The 18,238-nt window shown below is 40.6% G+C and overlaps 1 non-coding gene across 1 annotated transcript; it reads left to right on the plus strand.

Moving 5' to 3' along the window:
• The first annotated feature begins 15,350 nt into the window (after positions 1-15,350).
• Positions 15,351-15,423, plus strand: TRNAK-UUU (transfer RNA lysine (anticodon UUU)). The gene has a single exon. It is a non-coding gene; the product is annotated as a tRNA-Lys (tRNA).
• The last annotated feature ends 2,815 nt before the right edge of the window (positions 15,424-18,238 follow it).

Raw genomic sequence — 18,238 nt, forward strand, 5'->3', positions numbered from 1 at the left:
GCTTTCTTGTCGGGTTTGGGATATCCTCACTCAGTCCCTTGTCCTCTCAGGTTTGGGTGATCCATCTTTGCCTTTCATTTGACTATTCCATTTTGTCATCATGACCTTTAGTCCTATGTTAAGTCAAATGTTTCCATACTCCGGAGTTGTGTTGCCAATGTTGAAGAGAAGTTCTATCTGCAGTTCTTTACCAATACATTGTCTGACCCATTATTACAATATCGAATCTCATTCATTTCATTCCACTTTATTCCTTGTTTCGTGTTGATGATGGGGGACTCATCATTGCCCTCCTTTTATGGGTCACTTCCTGTTGACTTCATCTCATTATCCAGGAAGACGACTTAGAAACTTTGTTTCAGTACCTTAGAGCTTGCATGCCCTAATGGAAAGTTCTTTGCATTTAACGATATGCCTTCATCATTGGCCTCCAATTGCATGATTCCACGAGTGTTCGACTTTAGTTTCATTATCACATTCACAGATTGTACTGTCGTACCTTGAGATCAATTGTCATTATTGGTGGTTTCTCTCGTACCTTTTAACAGTCTACATTATTGGTCGGTAATCAGGTTGTTTTCTACCATTTTTGACTTCAACACATTTATTCACATGTTAGAATTCGTAGTTTGATCAGGTCAAGATGAAGCGCAAGAACCTGAGTTTTGTCTAATATGTCTCAGGCTAGGTGGAGTTTTATGTTATTCTTGATTGTACACATGTTTCTACCGTATGGATGGCTTTCATCATACCGTGGGACTTTACATTTGGTAACCCTTCTATATCAGATGGTTGCGACCATACCTTGGATCTTAGATTCACAGATGATCCTTCTCATTTGGATGGTTGCGCCCATACCATGGATATTTCCATATAGTCCTTATCATCCGGATGGTTGCGTCCATACCGTGGATTCATGATATCAGATATGTATATGTATATGCATCCTTGATTTGTAGGTCTCCTGATGGTGATTTTCCTCGTCCTTGCAAAAGCTCATAAAGCATCTAAGCCATCACTCCCTGTTCTGCCTTCATGCTTTAGGGGGCATCTATTACACAATATTTTGTCACACCTCCTCCCTGTGACATACCCCGAAGTGTCTTAAACATGACCATTATACAATGTATTCATCTATATATGCAGCTCAAATCCTTCCTAAGACATTGACTGGAAAATGCCTTGAGTTTTCCTGGAAGAAATAGCTCTAAAACCCTAATTTGAGCATTATCATGCTTATGACACTCAAAACAATGATAATCACCTGTTGCACTGAACTTGACCCGTGATGGTATCGCTCTGTTGCTTTGTATACTCGCGATGATCCCAAAAAGGAAACTTTCCTAAAGAGGATGAGAAGCTTCCAGAGCGACGATTTGGAGGTTCTTTGGCATAGATGAGGTCGAATTCTCCCAACTTGGCCTCTTGATCTTATCCCTATGGGCTACCTCTTTGATATAAGGGCCTAATCCTAGCTTTGGAGAGGTCCTAAATCCCTTTCCCAACCTATATATTCATCTTCTCCCATTCCCAAATGGTTGGTCTATGCCTATTTTCACCCTTATGCTAAGATTGTGCCTATATGCTATTCATTTGGCTTGGAGGAGTGCTTGGAGAGCTTAGATTGGACTTGGATATTCATTCAAGGAGAGCCTATCAACATCAAGGCTTGGTTGCATGCTACCCCTTATTTTCTATTAATATACAACTGCTGGTTCATTTTCCCTAAATGTGTATGCTCATGTATCATTTAGCTTAACATTCCTTGATCAGTTAAGTAGGTTTCTTTTGAATATTCTATTTGCATTTTCATTCTTTTGTTGTGTCTTGATCTCTTGTGCAGGTGCATAAATGTTGAGATCAGCAAGAACGAGCTTGTGGCGCGAGTGATTCTAGGTCTTTAATAAACGAGATCGAGATAGAATCAGAACGAGGTAGGCCATCTTCTTTGTCTCTCTTTTCAATTGCAACTTAGGAAAGTGTCTAGTAGATTGTCACTTCAGTTGCTAGACCCACTCATTGGGCTAGAGGGATCGTCTTTGTCTGCGGATAGGATTTACCTAGACAACAGACCCCCACAACTTGGACAAGGGCATACCAAACCTTGCAAGGATATCAAAAACCACAATGTCCATTACTACACCTGTTACAAGAATCTGAGCCAAATTGACCACCAAATATTTAATCATCCTGATCCAGGTGGATGTTGGTGTCCACCCACCTATCCCATCTGGACCCCCACAACTGTCTCTTTCAGTTTTTTCAGTTTCCTAAATTGTAGCACAGTTTACTATTTTTAGCAGTTTTTCGGGTCGTGAACTTCTGGAGCCGTTTTGAGGCCCTAAACGATGTTTTTTGGGAAATTTGGGGGCAACATGGGTCCATGGACCGATATTTCCCTTCCAAGAGTTGTAGTGCTCAGAGAGATCTTTCTAACAAGCTATTGTACGCGTCAAATTGAGATCGTATGCCAAAGTTACGACCCTGGGAAATTGATCTACCAATTTACCCAAACGGGGCCCAAAATTTGGCGTTTCATCTTCTAGGGTTAGGTTTCGGGATGTGAAGGGTTTTACATTGTTTCTCAACAATAAATAGGCCTTCGAGCCTCATTCTAACACAGTTCAGAGACATGTAGCCACCACATCTCTCCTCAGAGATAAGCTACCATCGCCCTAGCTAGTTTATTTCCATTACTGTTTGTAAGCATATTTCAGTATTTTACATTAATGAGATAAAGTATTATTTCCGATGCATATCTGTATTTATAGTTATCTTTGTAATCTATTGCGTTCCTGTTTAAATCCGGTGTTAGAGTCGGTATTCTCATCCCTCCGTCAGAGATCAAATCCTCTTGTTGCATTTCATATTAGGTGTCCCGCCCAGTTATTTGCATTCCATTAGGCGCATAGATCATTTGATGGTAGTGGAATTTCTACAGTTTCCCTCATGTTATCTACCTGCTGGCTCATGTTGCTCATTAAAAAAAAAGCATATACAGTCTTCTTTTTATCTTGAAAATTGCAAAGGTTGTCTTTAGGGTTTCATGGTCAATTAGGTCTAGGGTTTCATTAGGGTTTCATCAAAAAATGTGTCAAAATGTCCAATAATTACCAGCAGGCCATGAGGAGGTTTCAACATCAATAAATTTCCTCACCAAGTGTTCGAAAATGTGTTTTTCCTCAAAACTCTATTTTGAGGAAAAAACAGAGTATTTAGCTTTTATTGTACAAAAATCATGAAAATTTTGTTTTCCTTATTGCAAATTCCTTCATCTGCACCCTGGTTTCTTTCCTTAGCCCCAGAAGCTTCAACACCTGCAAGACAAGCAAAGCTCAGGTCATTTAGTTCATTACAAAACTCAAATGAAGTGAAAAAGTGCAAAAAACAGAGTTTGAAGATAAAGTCATTTGCAAAACATTATGAAAGTGGGTTTTGGCAAAATAAATTTAAAAGCTCCATGTATAAATCATTCCTCCAAGTGTTTGAAGTTCATTTGTACTCCAAGAGCAAAGAGAAGCAAGAAAAAACGATTTTGGTGAGTGAGTGACAAGTTTGGGTGAAAATCGACCGGCGCGGCGCACTGGGCAGGAGGCACGGCGCATTGGGCCTCGTTTTACAGTTTAAAACAACATGGGCACGACGAATATGGAGGGCGCAGTGCATTTGGCTGGATGCGCGGCGCATATAGCCAGAGGGCCCGAAAATCACCAGAACGACCTCCAATCGCCAAAAACACACAAATTTACCTTGTTCCAAGTAGGTAGAGCTCCACCTCTATTGATTATCCGAGTTTGGTGTTTATGTTATGGTGTGTGTTACATGGTGAGTGTTTAAAAAAACAATCAAACCCTACCATTTGAAGTTCCTCAAACAAAAATTGCTGCCTAGGGTTTTAATGACTGTTTTTCCACCAAGTTCACTCCCTTATTCCATTTTTTCCATTGATTCTCTTATTCCCTAAGTTCCCCTACCCCCTAAATTCACTAATCCCCTATTCCAAGTTCCCTTTCCCAAATTTCCAAATGTAAAACCCCAAACCCTAATCCTATACAAAAACTCCCATAACATCCCATATTTCCCTAACTAAATCTATCCCAACAGTCCCAAAATTCCCACTATTTTTCCCTCCCCTTATACTCCCTCATTTCACTGTTTTCCCTTGGTGGCAGAGGTCAAGCACATCACCAAAAAGCAGTCCAACACAGTTTGACAAATCAGCACCTATTTCTCCAAGGCAATTTGTCTACCAACAACTATGGCATCTAATCCTTCATATGATTATGAAGAGGAGACCCAAAGTGACTCACCCATGGAGGGACATGCACCCAGGAGGCCTCATAGAGGTGGCAGACATATCAAAGAGGAACCAACCACTCTTATTGAATTACAGGCCTGCCCTCTTGCCATTTTTGTTTCCAGCATCAGTCATGTTATGAATTTTCTAAGAAGGTTGGTAATATTCAGTTTCATCATGAGTTGGCCTGCTTATTTGTGTTGCATTTACATGGTGATCAAGCCACTCTTGCTGGTGTCACTTTCACATTAACACCAAAAACCATTTCATTAGCAACCGGCATACCAAACATTGGAGAACCATGGAACAAGAGGCAAAAAATTGACCGACAGCACTATGAACCATACATCAAACCCGGTTTTTTGAGACAACTCAAGAGAGTGTTTCCTTTTTGGTACCTCAAGGATGAATATGCTCCTTTAATGAAACTCATCATGAAGTATTTCACCTGTGAGGGCCGGTTCTCCTGCTTGTATGCTTATCACATCAGGCTGCTGATGCATTTTACTCGGGTTTGGATGATGAACATTCCTTACTTCATATGCCGAAACATAGAGAAGATGACCACTCTTGTGCAGCACAAGACCCCTTAACAACAATTCAAGAGTATTTATCATTTTGCTCTCATCAAAATTGTGGTCGTTCATCAGCTTGGTTTATAGGGCATCACTTGGGATGACTTCATCTCTTGTGAATTTTTCAGAGCTTCATAGGGACCTTCAGAGGCTGGGCATGAGACAGGTGGACCTTCTTATCAGCATGAGGGCCATGAGACCGCTAGTGTGCTGGTGTTCATCACCTATTAGAGGGGCACTAGACGGTTGTTTGCAGCAGCAAAGCGAGTGTTATCTCCACCCGGGGTGGAAGGGGCCTCGCTTCCATCATTAGTACAATAGGTTCAAGACTAAGGCAAGAGGCCACTACAGGAGGAAGGACCATCAAGCGAGCGGGAGACTGATTTCATCCTCATTGAGGGTGATGATACCAATATGGGCTCGCAAAGCTCAAATCTTAGAGAGATCATTAAGGAGCAACAAGCAGACATTGATGCCTTGTCTACCAATTTGGATAGAGCCCAATGGACTATACAATACTTGGAGCAGAGGAATAAGCAGCTTGAGGATCAGCAGGTGGTTATGGAGTTGCAAAACATTTGGCAAAACTGCCAAGCTGCCCGAAGGAGGAGGGTGGAGTTCACTTCATTGGAGCAAGAGATCAATGCCGATAGGGAGTCATGGCTCGAAAGAGTCAATATCCACTTGGAGAGGAAGCTGGAGAAGGAAATAAATGAGAAGAATATGCTTAGAAACTTGTCATATCATTACTTGTCCCAGAACTTGGTGTGCCAAGCGAGAATCAGGAATTTGAAAGCAAAGTTGAAGAGAGCATCAAGGAGGCAAAAAGAGGATGAAGGACTTCAAATCTTGGCTGAGGCTTCCTTGGCCCATCACAACACTTGATAGAGAAGACTCAGCCCAAATTTCAAGAAATTTGGAGCAATTTTTGCAAATTTTTGGCACAAAAAACAGGTTTTTCTGCCCTATGCGCCGCGCCACGTGGCGCTCGCTTTTGTTAGAGGCCTCCAAATCACAAAAACTCAGCATTTTTGGATTTTTCATGCAAAATTACACTTGCCTACCTATGGCCAAGAAATTTGGGCAAGTTTTTGAGCCCTCAAAAAGGTAAAAAACACTCAAAAAATGACCTCACTGCCCCTATTTTGACACACAGGAAGCAGTGTTGGGAGAATGGACTTTTGGAGGGGCAAATGGAGGCCAAATTGAAAAATTCCACTTGGGTTGGAAAGTAGACAGGTAGACCTTTCTAGCAAGCACACCTAGAGCTCATTTGGACATCAGGAAGGCCTCCAAAAGTGGGTCCAAACAGGCGCTACACATAGAGAATCAGGCGCGGCGCATAGAGGAAAAATTGCCAGTTTGACCAAGTTTTGCTCTGTTTTTCGCCCAGCTTCGCCTAGTTTGAATTCTTCACTTTCCTAATGGCTAATTTATGATGTAATTTAATGAACATTGATGGATTATGATGTAAATATGTTATATTTTCACTTGTAGAGGTAGATTCATCAGTTTAGAGGTTGTTTGAAACTGAATGAATCAGTTCCCTTATTTCTAGAGGCATGCTGTTATGTTGCCTAGTTTCTAGTTCTCAGTTTAGAATCAGTTGGATCAGCTCCTAAACATGTGAGCTCGACCCCTAGAGGCAAGGATGAGCTATGTTTGTCTATATTATGTTGCTTTTCAGTCATTAGCATGGTTGGACTCTTGAGAAAGCCTTGAGCTTCATTGTACATTCATTTTCAGTATTTTGGCTAAGGAATTGAGACCAGGATTTGCAGCACTCTTTGGGATTCATGTGGAAATTTGTCTTGGTACAATGTTTCTCTTTGTAATTGTGAATTTTTTTATGTGATCGCATGCCATTATCTATCTCATTTCTCCTGAACTAAACAAACAAGAGTGTAAGTAGAATTCATTGAAAGTGCAGTGCTCTACTTGAAGTTTTCTTTAGTTATTTGATGTTTTCAGCTGTTTGGAGAGGATTCATGATTGCTCTTGCCCTCTTCAACACCTCACCTGTCTATTCCTTCCATCTCACTAAAATTTAAGTGCCAAAATGATTGCCTACCTTGCCCCATCGAGATCTCTGCAGAACTAAGCCTCAATCCCCGCACCCCAAAATGTGCCTTTCCCTCTGAGCCAACAAAACTCCATTTTATCAAATCAACTCTTTTGCACATATACCTAGCCTAAAATCAGAAGATATTTCAGTCATCTCAAGCCCCATAGATCATTATTTGCTGAGATTGACCCAGAGAGAGCCCTCTCCTGACCTGGTAGGGCTAGCTACCAGGTTGAGTGTGGTTTGATGTTGGCCCTGGATCCTAGCTTTTCAGCCTGAGGTAAATCTAGGCACTAACATCCGGATCACATCCTTAGGCAATTTACTCTCTTAGATTCAAAAGAGTATGGATCCTTCTATGGTTTTGTTATTTGCAGCACCAATTACTCCAACACAGACAATGCCATCAGATTGGGAGAGGCTCCTAAGTTAAGCATACAGTTCTGTAAAATAAGTTCATGAATCACCAAGGTAACATAGAAAGGGGTAGTGGAAGAGTCTTGCTCCTCAACATGAGGTCCAAATACAACCATGGGCCTTTCTTCTTGGAGGTTCAGACTATCTTGCATAGGAGTTGTGGTAGGTGGACACATGAACTGAGATACTTGAGCTTTGTAATTTGGTTGTTTCAACAATTCAGTTAAGGGAACAAAGATTTTGACCTTCTCCAACCTTTTTTGAAGATTAAAGGCAAAGTGATTCTTATTGGTTGTGGCAGCCTCAATAAGATATTTTTCTCTATCACTGATGGGTTTGGATGGTAAGGGCGACTGCTCTATTTTAGAAAATTCAAGCTTGTGGATAATGGGATCTGAGGACACTTTCTTTGTTGGTGAGACTTGGTCCAAAGGCTTATTTCCCTTCTCAGATGATTTGGGAGAATTTGAGGGAGGGGGCTCATCATTTTGGTCCTGCATTATTGACCTTTTCTTGGAGGATCTGAGGTCATAATTTCTATGTAATTGAGCCTGCATGAAGTCAACAAACTATCTACAATAATTGTCGATCTCACCATCATCCATTGGAGCATTAAAATCATCCCCTTCTTCCTCATGTCCTTCAATTTCATATTCCTCTTAAGAGAGAGAGGAGAAATGGTTTTCTTGAACTTCCATGGCATCTTCAACATGCTCCTCTGGATCATTTTCCAAATACAAAGGAGGTTGAATGTGGTCTTGTTGATCTTTTATTTCCCTTTGCAAGAGCTGCAAAGGTGGTCTCCTATAATGGGGATTGAAATTTCGATTAGGAGTTGGTTTTCTTTGTAGGAGGGTTTTTGTTTTCTAATTCCAATTTCACAAGCTTTTTAGATAAATTTCTTATCAATTTATTCATCTCCTCAAGATTATGTTCTTGGGTTTCCTTCCCATGGCTCGAAGAGTTGGCTTCCTCCTTTCCTCTTCTCCTGTCACCATACTCAGTTTTCCCTCTCCATTTCACAGTGGAGTTGAAATTTGTTTCAACCTATAAAGCATCTATTTGAATTTGGTCCAAGGTAAGAGACTTTCTTTCTCTAAGAGTGAATCTGAATTCATGTTCGAAAGCCCCAACAAACACCACTTTAGAAGTAACCTATGGAGGTTTGATTTCAGTTGGAAGACTGTTGTATAATTTGTTAAACCTTTTTATGAATTTTGAAACATCTTCATTATGTTTTTTCTTCATTGCATTGAATTCAGTGGGGATGTACCCATGATCCTTTTTCTCTCACCATTTCTGCATAAAATTATTTTCCATCTCCTCCCAGGTAGTGATTGAGGCATTTGGGAGGGCTTTGAATCATTTCCTTGCTTCACCATCCAAATATTGAACAAAAAGTCTTAGCACCACATCCAAGTGTTCTACATTCATATTTTTTGCAAATGAACAGAAGATTTATGTATGTCTTTGTGTTGAGATATCATCCTTTCCGATGAATCTTGGCAAGAGCTTAAGATATACTTGTGGCATACCATTTAGGGGTTGTGGCAAGTCCAGTGGGGAATATTTATTTAGGATCAAACCAGGGATAGCCATGTTTTTCAAAGGGGGTGGTAAGAGGTTTATCAGAGGGCCTTGTTGAAGAATTGTCTGAATTGCAGCTGACTGGGGCTGAGTTGGAAGGCTATTTACACTTTGTGTTGGACTATTTATGAGAATTTATTTAACCTCCTTAGGTTCTGGGAAGGTATGAAATGTGAAAGGAGGAGAGTTGATGGAAGCTTCTTCGATTTTGACTCTAGAAGAAAATGGGCCAAACAATGCACAATGTTCCTCAAGATATTCCAAGACTTTGGAGGAAGACTTAGGGTAATTTATCACAACTTTTTGAGAGCTAGTTGATGATACTTATGGAAAAGAGGTCACAAGAACTGGAGTGAAGAGGGTTATTTATCTTTGGACTCTCCTAGATATTATCTTTTTAGGGTCAAACACATGAGGAGTTATTTGCTGTGAAGTATCAGAGCGAGTGTGTGGCCTTTTGAAAGCCAGGGTGCTCAAAATAAGACTTAAACAGTGGAGTCACCAAGGTGAGAGGTCTACAACCCACACCCCTTCTTTCTCACCTTACTAAAGGGTGTATGAATGTCGTACACAAGGAAAATTTTCTGATTCATCCCCGGCAATAGTGCCAGAAGATGTTGTGGCTCCTAGAGACAACCTTTGGGTTGAAAGGAGACCAATGCATAGGACATCTGGATGAGTGCTTCAAAGATCTATTGATATTTTCTATTACACTCAATATTTATTATATTATAAATGGAGTTTATTCAAAACCTTCCTTAAGAGGGGAAATACAAGATCAAACACCAAACATAACCCACAGAAGCACATGCAATTTAATAGGTCATTTGTAGTATATCAGATCAAAGGAATAAAGAGGAGAGAAAACCAATAAACAAGGCTAAATACTAAGAATCTTTTTCGTTGAAGTTCAACATGAAATGTGTGAGAAGGAGACTTTAATGAAGTGATGAGATACATGGAGTGCATTTTAAGGATAACAATTCATATTGGTTATAGGCATCTTTAATCAACATTTGACCTAGATGAATCCATAATTCCATGAAACACGTATCCAACAACTGTTATTACATGTAATCAGAGAATAAGAGTGAAAACATATGGAGCAAGTGCAAGAGGAAATCATATTGCACATTTATATGAGCTAGAATAGAGCTTATCTCTTGGAAAACCAAAATTATGAACCCCTGGTTCAATATCATAAACTATTTTTATAGGGCCTTAGAGGGAGATCCCATTACAAAATATTCTTTCTTGATTTGGCAATGAATAGTCATAACAAAATATCAGTGTGCTCAGTGACACAGCTATATAAACCGAATTCTAACTAACTAACATAGTTTCTTCTGAAATAAAATATTTACATAAAACAAAAAATCAAAGTGTCACGATCGACACGATCAACAACATCCTTAGTCATGATAAGTAGGTTTTGGAGGCATCATTGTTGGGTTGATGATCTAAAGCACAGGAGGATTGACAAACTACTCACACCTTTTCCATAGTGTTGGAGCAAGTAGAGGAGCATGAAAGAATCGTTGATATGTGATCTTGAGATTCATGACCCCTATATAGTCCAACCTAGGGCGAAACAAGGTCTTTATCAACTCTAACAACTGGAATTCTTTTCTGAGATAGTTAACCACGGTTTTACCTTTAAGAGTGACAATATTCTCATGATATGAATTTTCCTTGCTCTTGGCCTCCACTAACATCTGGTTGTATTGTGTCCATGGGATTAACATTCCCACAAGATCCCAACAGCTAGGAAACCCTACCCTGACTCTTTCATCAAACTCAGCATGGAAAGCATCCACATCTTTCTGTACCACCCTTAGGCATTCCTCAGCTTTGACTCTGGCCTCCTCCTTCTAGAAAACTTTAGAGATCTCCATGATAGCAGACACTCTATCTACTGCATCAATTGGCCTCAACTCAATAAGTGGCATTTCATTCAAAAATTGGATGAACTTCTTGGCAATATGGGAGTTCCTTTCCCCATATTCTTTGGCAGCAAGGATGAAAAATTCATAATCCCTGATCACAATTTTATGTTCATCCATCAGAGTTATGTACTCCCAGTTTCTTTTCTTTTCTGCTATGATTTCATCCCAGGCAAGTTGCTTGCCCTGCCGGAGAGACATGTTTCCTTTCATCTTGCCTTTTAGCTCAACAATCTCCTTGTTTGTTGCCTGTAAGTTTTTACCAAGTAGGTTCACGTTAGTCTTGGTTGTCTCAATATGTTTTTCTTTTTGTGCCAGGTTTCTCTGGGCAGTGTCCAAATCCTTCTGAACTTCTTAATCTCCCCTTCCGAAAGCTGGAGTTCAGTGAGGGTCTTGGTGAGTTTCTTTGTGGGATTTTGGGGATTTTCATGCACAATCACTACACAAATGTGTGTGTTTATCCTTTGTCTAAGTTACGATGCCTGCTGCTTCAGGGATATTATCTCATTGTTTCTTTCTATCAGTTCTTTGGCCAATATTTCTCTCTCTTCTTCCACCCTTGAAAGTTCCTTAGATTACACATGTTCACTACCTGACATCTTCAGTTTGTGCCTTAACTCCTATATTTCTGCTTGTGAACTTTGGAGGAGGGCTTCAAATGTAGCTTTTTCTTCTGGATTTACCCCCAACTTCACAATCAACTCTTTGAAGCTCTCATTCTACATGTGTAGAGCTCTGGAGTTAGCTCTCTCCTATTTCAACCTTGTTGTTGCTTTCTCTAGCAGCTTCTCAACCTTGCTGATGGTCATTGCATTTCTATTGATCTCGTTGTACAACATTTCTCCCACTTATCTGTGGAAGTTAATCTTGTCCGACAGAGGGACACTGGTCAAGTCTAGGGAAACGTCCAGGACCTTGAACTGAGAGCCCGAAGGCAGTGACTATGCTAGTGGGTGCTGCAGGGAGAACTTCATTTGATTTCTCTCTAAGTCCATGGTAGCCAGAAGTTTGGTCTGATATGGGGATGAGTGAGATTTCATTTGTTGTTGCATCTCCTCCCTTACCTTCTTGTTTATTTCTTCAATGGCCTTTCCAATAGGTCATCTTGGTTCAGTAACAGTAGCACTTCCTTTAGAACTTAAAACAACTACCTCTGAAGAGGATGAGGCAACAGTCTGTAATGGGTCTTCCAAGGTCACTTGGAAGCCTAGTTTATCTGGTCTGGTTTCTACTAGCCTGGTATCGATTTCTTCTTCCTTTATATCTTGGATTTTTTCTTTTTTACTGGGGTGTACATCTTCCATATTCAGCGTGGTCAACAGTCCTTTTATGTGCCTTGTTCTTCAATGATTGTGTCTCGATCTCCATCTCTGTATTAATAGGCCACGAATCAAAGTTAGATTTCCATTTGATCTCACGCCTATCCTCATGTTCATAAGTTGAAGCCTTTATGCTCTCTCTTCTCTTGTCAATGACACCATGAGGATCATAATTCCAGACTTCCCCTAGGTCAAAATTCATCTGTCTGAATAATTCCTCAACTGCCCTATGGGCCTGCCTAGAATTCACAATAAAAGGCCCCACGGGCTTGCCCAATTTAAACATATATCCCTTCTTAGCAAGGACAAAGTGCATTTGGTATACATTAAGGCTATAACTGATGAATTCAATAGTGAAAATCATCATGGGCATAAACACAAGCAAGTGTTAAGGAGGAATCTCACACCCATAGACCCTGATTTCTGTGAAGTCCTCAAATAGGTACCAATCCCCCACCCTAGCATCCTTGCTAAGCTGGAGGATTTCTTTTTTCTAAGGGAGAACTATAGGAGGGGAAACACCATGAATTATTTTGTAGGCAATGGACATGTAGGAGGATATAAACTGGGAATAACCCTCAGGCTCTTGTCTTTTCCTAGCAGCAATGTCCCAGTCAAAAAAAAAACTTCCTTTGTTTGTTGGAAGCCACCAAACTGAGACCCAGGCACTTGAATTCATCCACATGAGTGTACACAAACAAGAAGAACAACAAGGAGTAATACCTGAAATAGGAGGTGGTGGGGAAATGGTGCAGCTAGAATCTTATGGCCTCGGCTAGGTAAGCAGGGATGTCAAACAAATGGCCAGGCTGCATCATTTGCCTTAGAAACCCTAGAGAGGATTTAGAAGCTATATTTGGATCATCGTCCCCAAGCAGATGACCAATTAGGGATAGGATAGGCTGAATAGGCTTTACAAAGAGGGTTATAGGGAAACTGCCAGCAATAGGAAGAGACTGTAGGCCAGGGCCCAGGTCCATTTGTAGAAAGGATTGTTGCTCATCAGCTGGAAGGGTAGTGTAATGGTAGACCAATGTGGTTGTTGTGAACTGCTGGGGTTCAGAGGAGCTTGGGTAAACTAGGGAATTTTGGATTAGCTCTGGGGTGACCTCAATGATTTTGGCCCCGGTTGGGGAGACAAAACATTTTTTTCATCTATATAAGCTTATGATAGCCAGGAGACAAAATCAGGAAAATGGTTTACTGAGGGTGCAATCTAGTAGTATAGGCCTGAGTTGACCACCTGAAACGGGTCTTCCCTTTTGACATGGCTACCATACAAGTTGAATCACAGGTCTTCAAGGTGGTAAGCACTAGAGGGGTCCACAATTTGTGCCTCAATGTCCATGTGATGCTCAACATTGGAGGAAGGTTTAGCCTCACGGGTTTTAGAGGGTGTAGGGGTCACCTTCTTCATTTTCCGATGAATAATCAAATGAATTTGCAGGTGAAAGGGATTGACCGATTACCTATTTTCCCTGGAGAATATGAAAATGACATTGGAGGGGGTGTTCTGGACTAGCTGAATGGTTGTACGACATTTGCAGAGCAGATGGAAGGCAGGAGGCGTTTGCACTGGGGAGCAGTTCAAAACTTTCAAAAATTCGAGGTGGGAAGGGTTTTTATAGGTGGAGAGGGGCCAATGATCGATTGAAGTGGGGTTGACGTCATGGGAGGATGTGTGGCAAAAGGGGATTGGGTGGTGTCTGGCGACAGGTGAATGAGAGAGGGAGCAAGGCAAAGATATTATTGTTTCGATTTGAATTCCCTCGCTCGCTTGAATTAGCGCCAACAGACCGATTGTTGTGGCAGGTGGTCCCCACCATCCTCCGGTGGGTAGGAGGGCAGGACGCCGGATCCATCGGTTACCCCCCAGAATTAATCTAGGTCGTTGGATCGATGGGCCCGCCAAGTTGACTTGTCAACTTTGGGGGGTAGCGCCTGCCTATCACCCAGCAAGGTTACCCCCCCGAAATGTTGTCGAGGGTTTGTTGGACATAGATGGACGGTGATCCGCTCGTTAACCTACTTGGATTTTAACCATACGGACGCGTATGCTCCGGTTTTCATTTTAGTCAACTGTGCTTACTTGGTGGGGGCTCCATGAGCGTAGATTTGAACCTCAGAACTTCTACCATGGTACTAGGGCTTGAAAATTTTCCCCCATCACTGATTGACTTGATTTTTAGCCAGGAATCTTGAATTTGACCTCTCAGTTCTCTCTCTCTCTCTTCACAAGTACTACAGGGCAATAACACTATGCAAGTTGTAGTCTATGGTTGATCATAAAAAATTCAAAGCTTTGATATTTAGTTCTCTATAAATGTGAGTAGCTAAGTTCCCTAGAAACTTAGCTACTCAATGCTCAATTCTCATAGCTGGAAACTTACTACTCAGTGTTGATCTTGTGCTCATTATTAATAAATAATTATAAAAAACTTCAAATCTAATTGAAAGTGAAGACTTGACATATTGTTGATGTTTTTCTGCAGAGGAGTGAATAAGGTGGTGCACCAACAAATATGTGGTGCTTCTGGTGCCATATTGATATCGATAATGACAAGTCTAAGACCAATTCTAGAGGCTTCTTGAGCAATTCCCACTCAAATTCTTATCATCAATTGGATAGTTTAGATCTACACAAGTTTTAATATGAAGAGAGGATGACTTGCCAATAAGAAAAACTCCATTAGAATATAATTTTGTGTGCATTGTATCGAAATCAGATCACACCTTATGTCCATGAAAAAAAATAGATCTTGTGTCACAGAGCTAAGGGAGAATTTGATTGAATATCCTCCAAAGTTACATGTGTACAAAGACTTGCTTATGCTTTCCTTCTCCCTGCTCATCTTGACATCGCTGTGATGCACCTTTGCTTAAGCACTTGTGCTCCATTCTTGGTGGATTCCACCATCTCAAAAATTGGAATGGCATAAGAAAAAAGGCATAATGTTTCCGTAGTCCCTGCTACCTAAACATATTTCTTTAAAGACAATTTGTATTCCTAGGCAAATTGCAAATTTAGATGCTATTGGACGTGGGAAAACTATGATTGCTGGATTTCACTTCGATTAAAAAATGCACAGTGTAGATTGAAGTCAATTTTATTTTCAAAGATAGGTTCCATTTTTAACAAACAGTAACGCCGTCTTAGCTCAGCTGGTAGAGCGCGTGGCTTTTAACCACGTGGTCGTGGGTTCGATTCCCACAGACGGCGCCGAAATTTAAGCTATGACAAATTCGTATATGATGTCTAAACATTTGTTTTTCGAATTTAACTGCAATCGCCTCTACCTAAATAAGTTTCAGAGTAGGTGAAATGTAATTTCGAAGAGAATTGGGTTCGTTTATATAAATATGGGGAAGCAAACATCAAAGAGAATTTTCGTATAAAGGTCTGTTTTTTTAATGAATTTTAAGTTAAATGGAATGCGAAAGATTCTAAATAGTTTTATTTTAGTAAGCCATAGTTTTATTTTCGTATGTTACATTTAATTATTGATGAATCATTTAATTTAATTAGAATTGAGAGAACCATTTGAATTAAGTTTAAGTATTTTTTCTATTTATCACAAATAAAATAAAATAAAATAGTAATTTTAATAAAATTGTATTGATGGATACATTAATTTTATGTATGTATATATAAAAGTTACATTAACTGTATATTGTATTTGGATATATAAGTATTGTGAAAGATAAAAAATATTTTTAAATGTAAATCTTTTAGTCTTTAAAAGATCTCAAGTTATAATAGATTTACTTTAGTGTGTCAATGCATTAATGTTCACTATTTTTTTAAAAATTTTATTTTTCACTTTATTTTGATTTAAAAATATAAACATGGTATATCTCATTGAAAGAAATAAATATTACACATCTCTCTTTTTTTCTAGAAAGAAAATCTTTGATATTATATTAAGGAAATATAAAAACAAAATGTTCAGATAGTTCTGAATGTTTGTTGAAAAAAACGCCTTATAGTAGCGTTTGACAGCATCTCAAAACATGTTGAGCAGATAACCACCATGAAAAAACATGAACCTGATTTACAGCATTTTCAGAACAAAAAAAAAAACCATAGAACCCATTCAGCTGATCGGGAGATAATGTGCAGACACAGATGATAGGACAAAATCGGCGGAGAGAGAGGAGTCCTCGAAAATTTTCAGGTTCCGCCACCTCCAAAGTGACCAGATAGTGATGGGCAGAACGGGCCGAAGAGTTTTTTGGCGCCCCCACCAGACAAACGCTGCATCCACAGAGATGAAATTAAGGTGATCAAAAGAGAAAAATTGTGCAAGGTCATACCAGATCTGTTGGGTAACAGAGTATTTGAAGAAGAGATGGAAGTTTGTCTCCTCATCCATATTGCAGAGAGCACATCTGCTGGGGCCGTGCCATGACCGCCGCCTCAAGGAGTCCCAAGTTAAATTCTTGTTGAAGAGCACCAACCAGGAGAATAAGATAATCTTAAGGGGGCATCCAAGCTTCCACCAGAAGACTGGAAAGCGCCGATTTGCTGGAGCGTTAACAGAAATGAGATCAGAGTATATGTCCCTTACTTTTGCATGCGGAACAGAGAAAGGAAGGGACCAAATCAGGTGGTCGTCAATGATGGAACGCTGTAAGCCTCCCCGCTGGAGAGAGGAAGACAGATCAGACCAAAGAGGGCGGAGGTCGATTGGGAGACGAATGTCATCAGCATCCCGAAGCACGGGCGAAGAGCCACTCCATTCCTTGATGATACGGTTCCATGTAAAGAAGCCAGATCTGCGGAGGAAGAAAAGAAGAGGAGGGGGAACCTGTAATGATCCTCTGAATCCAGCGAAGGAATCGAAACCAATGAAAATCTTACAACCAGTGTAAATTTTCCATTTTAGATTGCTGAGGAAATATTGCTGGACCCTACGAAAACTGAGCCAGATTGCAGAGCCTCTTTTGATGCCAATAGAATCAGATCTGAACCAGAATTCAATTCCCCTGCCTCTTAGATATTTTTGTCGAATGATGTCGCTCCACAGGTTGGTACCATAAATACCCCTCCAAAGGGATTTACAGATAAGAGCAACCCCAAAAATTTTGATGTTCAGAATGCCCCATCCATCAGAATTTTTCGGTAGGGTGAGAAGGTCCAGCTTTGTGAGGTGAATTTTGCAACGCTCAGCCTTTGCTCCCCAAATGAAGCAGGAAATAATTCTGTTGATTGCTTGGATAATGCAAGTCGGGAGAAGAAATAGGTGACCCCAGAACACTGAGAGCTGTGTTAGGACCGATTTAACGAGAACAACCCTGCCTCCTAAAGAGAGGGTGCGGAAGCTCCAGAGAGCGAGCTTGATGAGAAAGCGATCAACAAGCCAGCGCCAGTCCTTCGACATGTAGGAGCGTCCCTTTAACCTGAAGCCAAGATACTTGATTCCATCTGAAAGAGGCTTATATTGAATGTCGAAAATTTGGGCGATCCGGCTGATGAGAAGTTCGTCGACACCATTATGGTAGATAATTGTTTTTGCTTTGTTCATGGCCAGCCCCGAGGCTTTGTGAAAACGATCCAGGATGGATTTTATGCATAGCCAAGTAGCCATGGAGAGCATAGCAAATATGAGCACGTCGTCGACGAAGAGGTTGTGTGACATCTTGATGTTCTTGCAGATCCTTATCGGAATCATTTCTTTCAGAGCCACAACACGATTGATATGGAGGCTCATGGCATCAATGGCAAGAATAAAGAGAAGAGGGGACAGAGGGCATCCTTGCCGGAGGCCCCTCTCGGCCTTGAAGAAAGGGGAAGGCTGTCCATTCACCAGAATTGCATAGTTAACATTTTCAATGCACCCCATAATCCAGCGGATGACAGCAGGAGATAAACCAATTTTGGCGAGGAGACATTGAAGATATCCCCAATCGATAACATCGAAAGCCCGCTGCAAGTCAATTTTCAGAATGGCTGCGTTGGTGTTATTGACAGTAATGGAATGGAGGCATTCCTGTGTGGAGGCGACAGCATCATGAATGTTACGACCCTTGAGGAA

Source organism: Pinus tabuliformis, chromosome 3_1, assembly GCF_031772625.1.
Source record: "Pinus tabuliformis cultivar Carrire ecotype Pingquan chromosome 3_1, CPIR1, whole genome shotgun sequence".
Classification (NCBI taxonomy): domain Eukaryota; kingdom Viridiplantae; phylum Streptophyta; class Pinopsida; order Pinales; family Pinaceae; genus Pinus; species Pinus tabuliformis.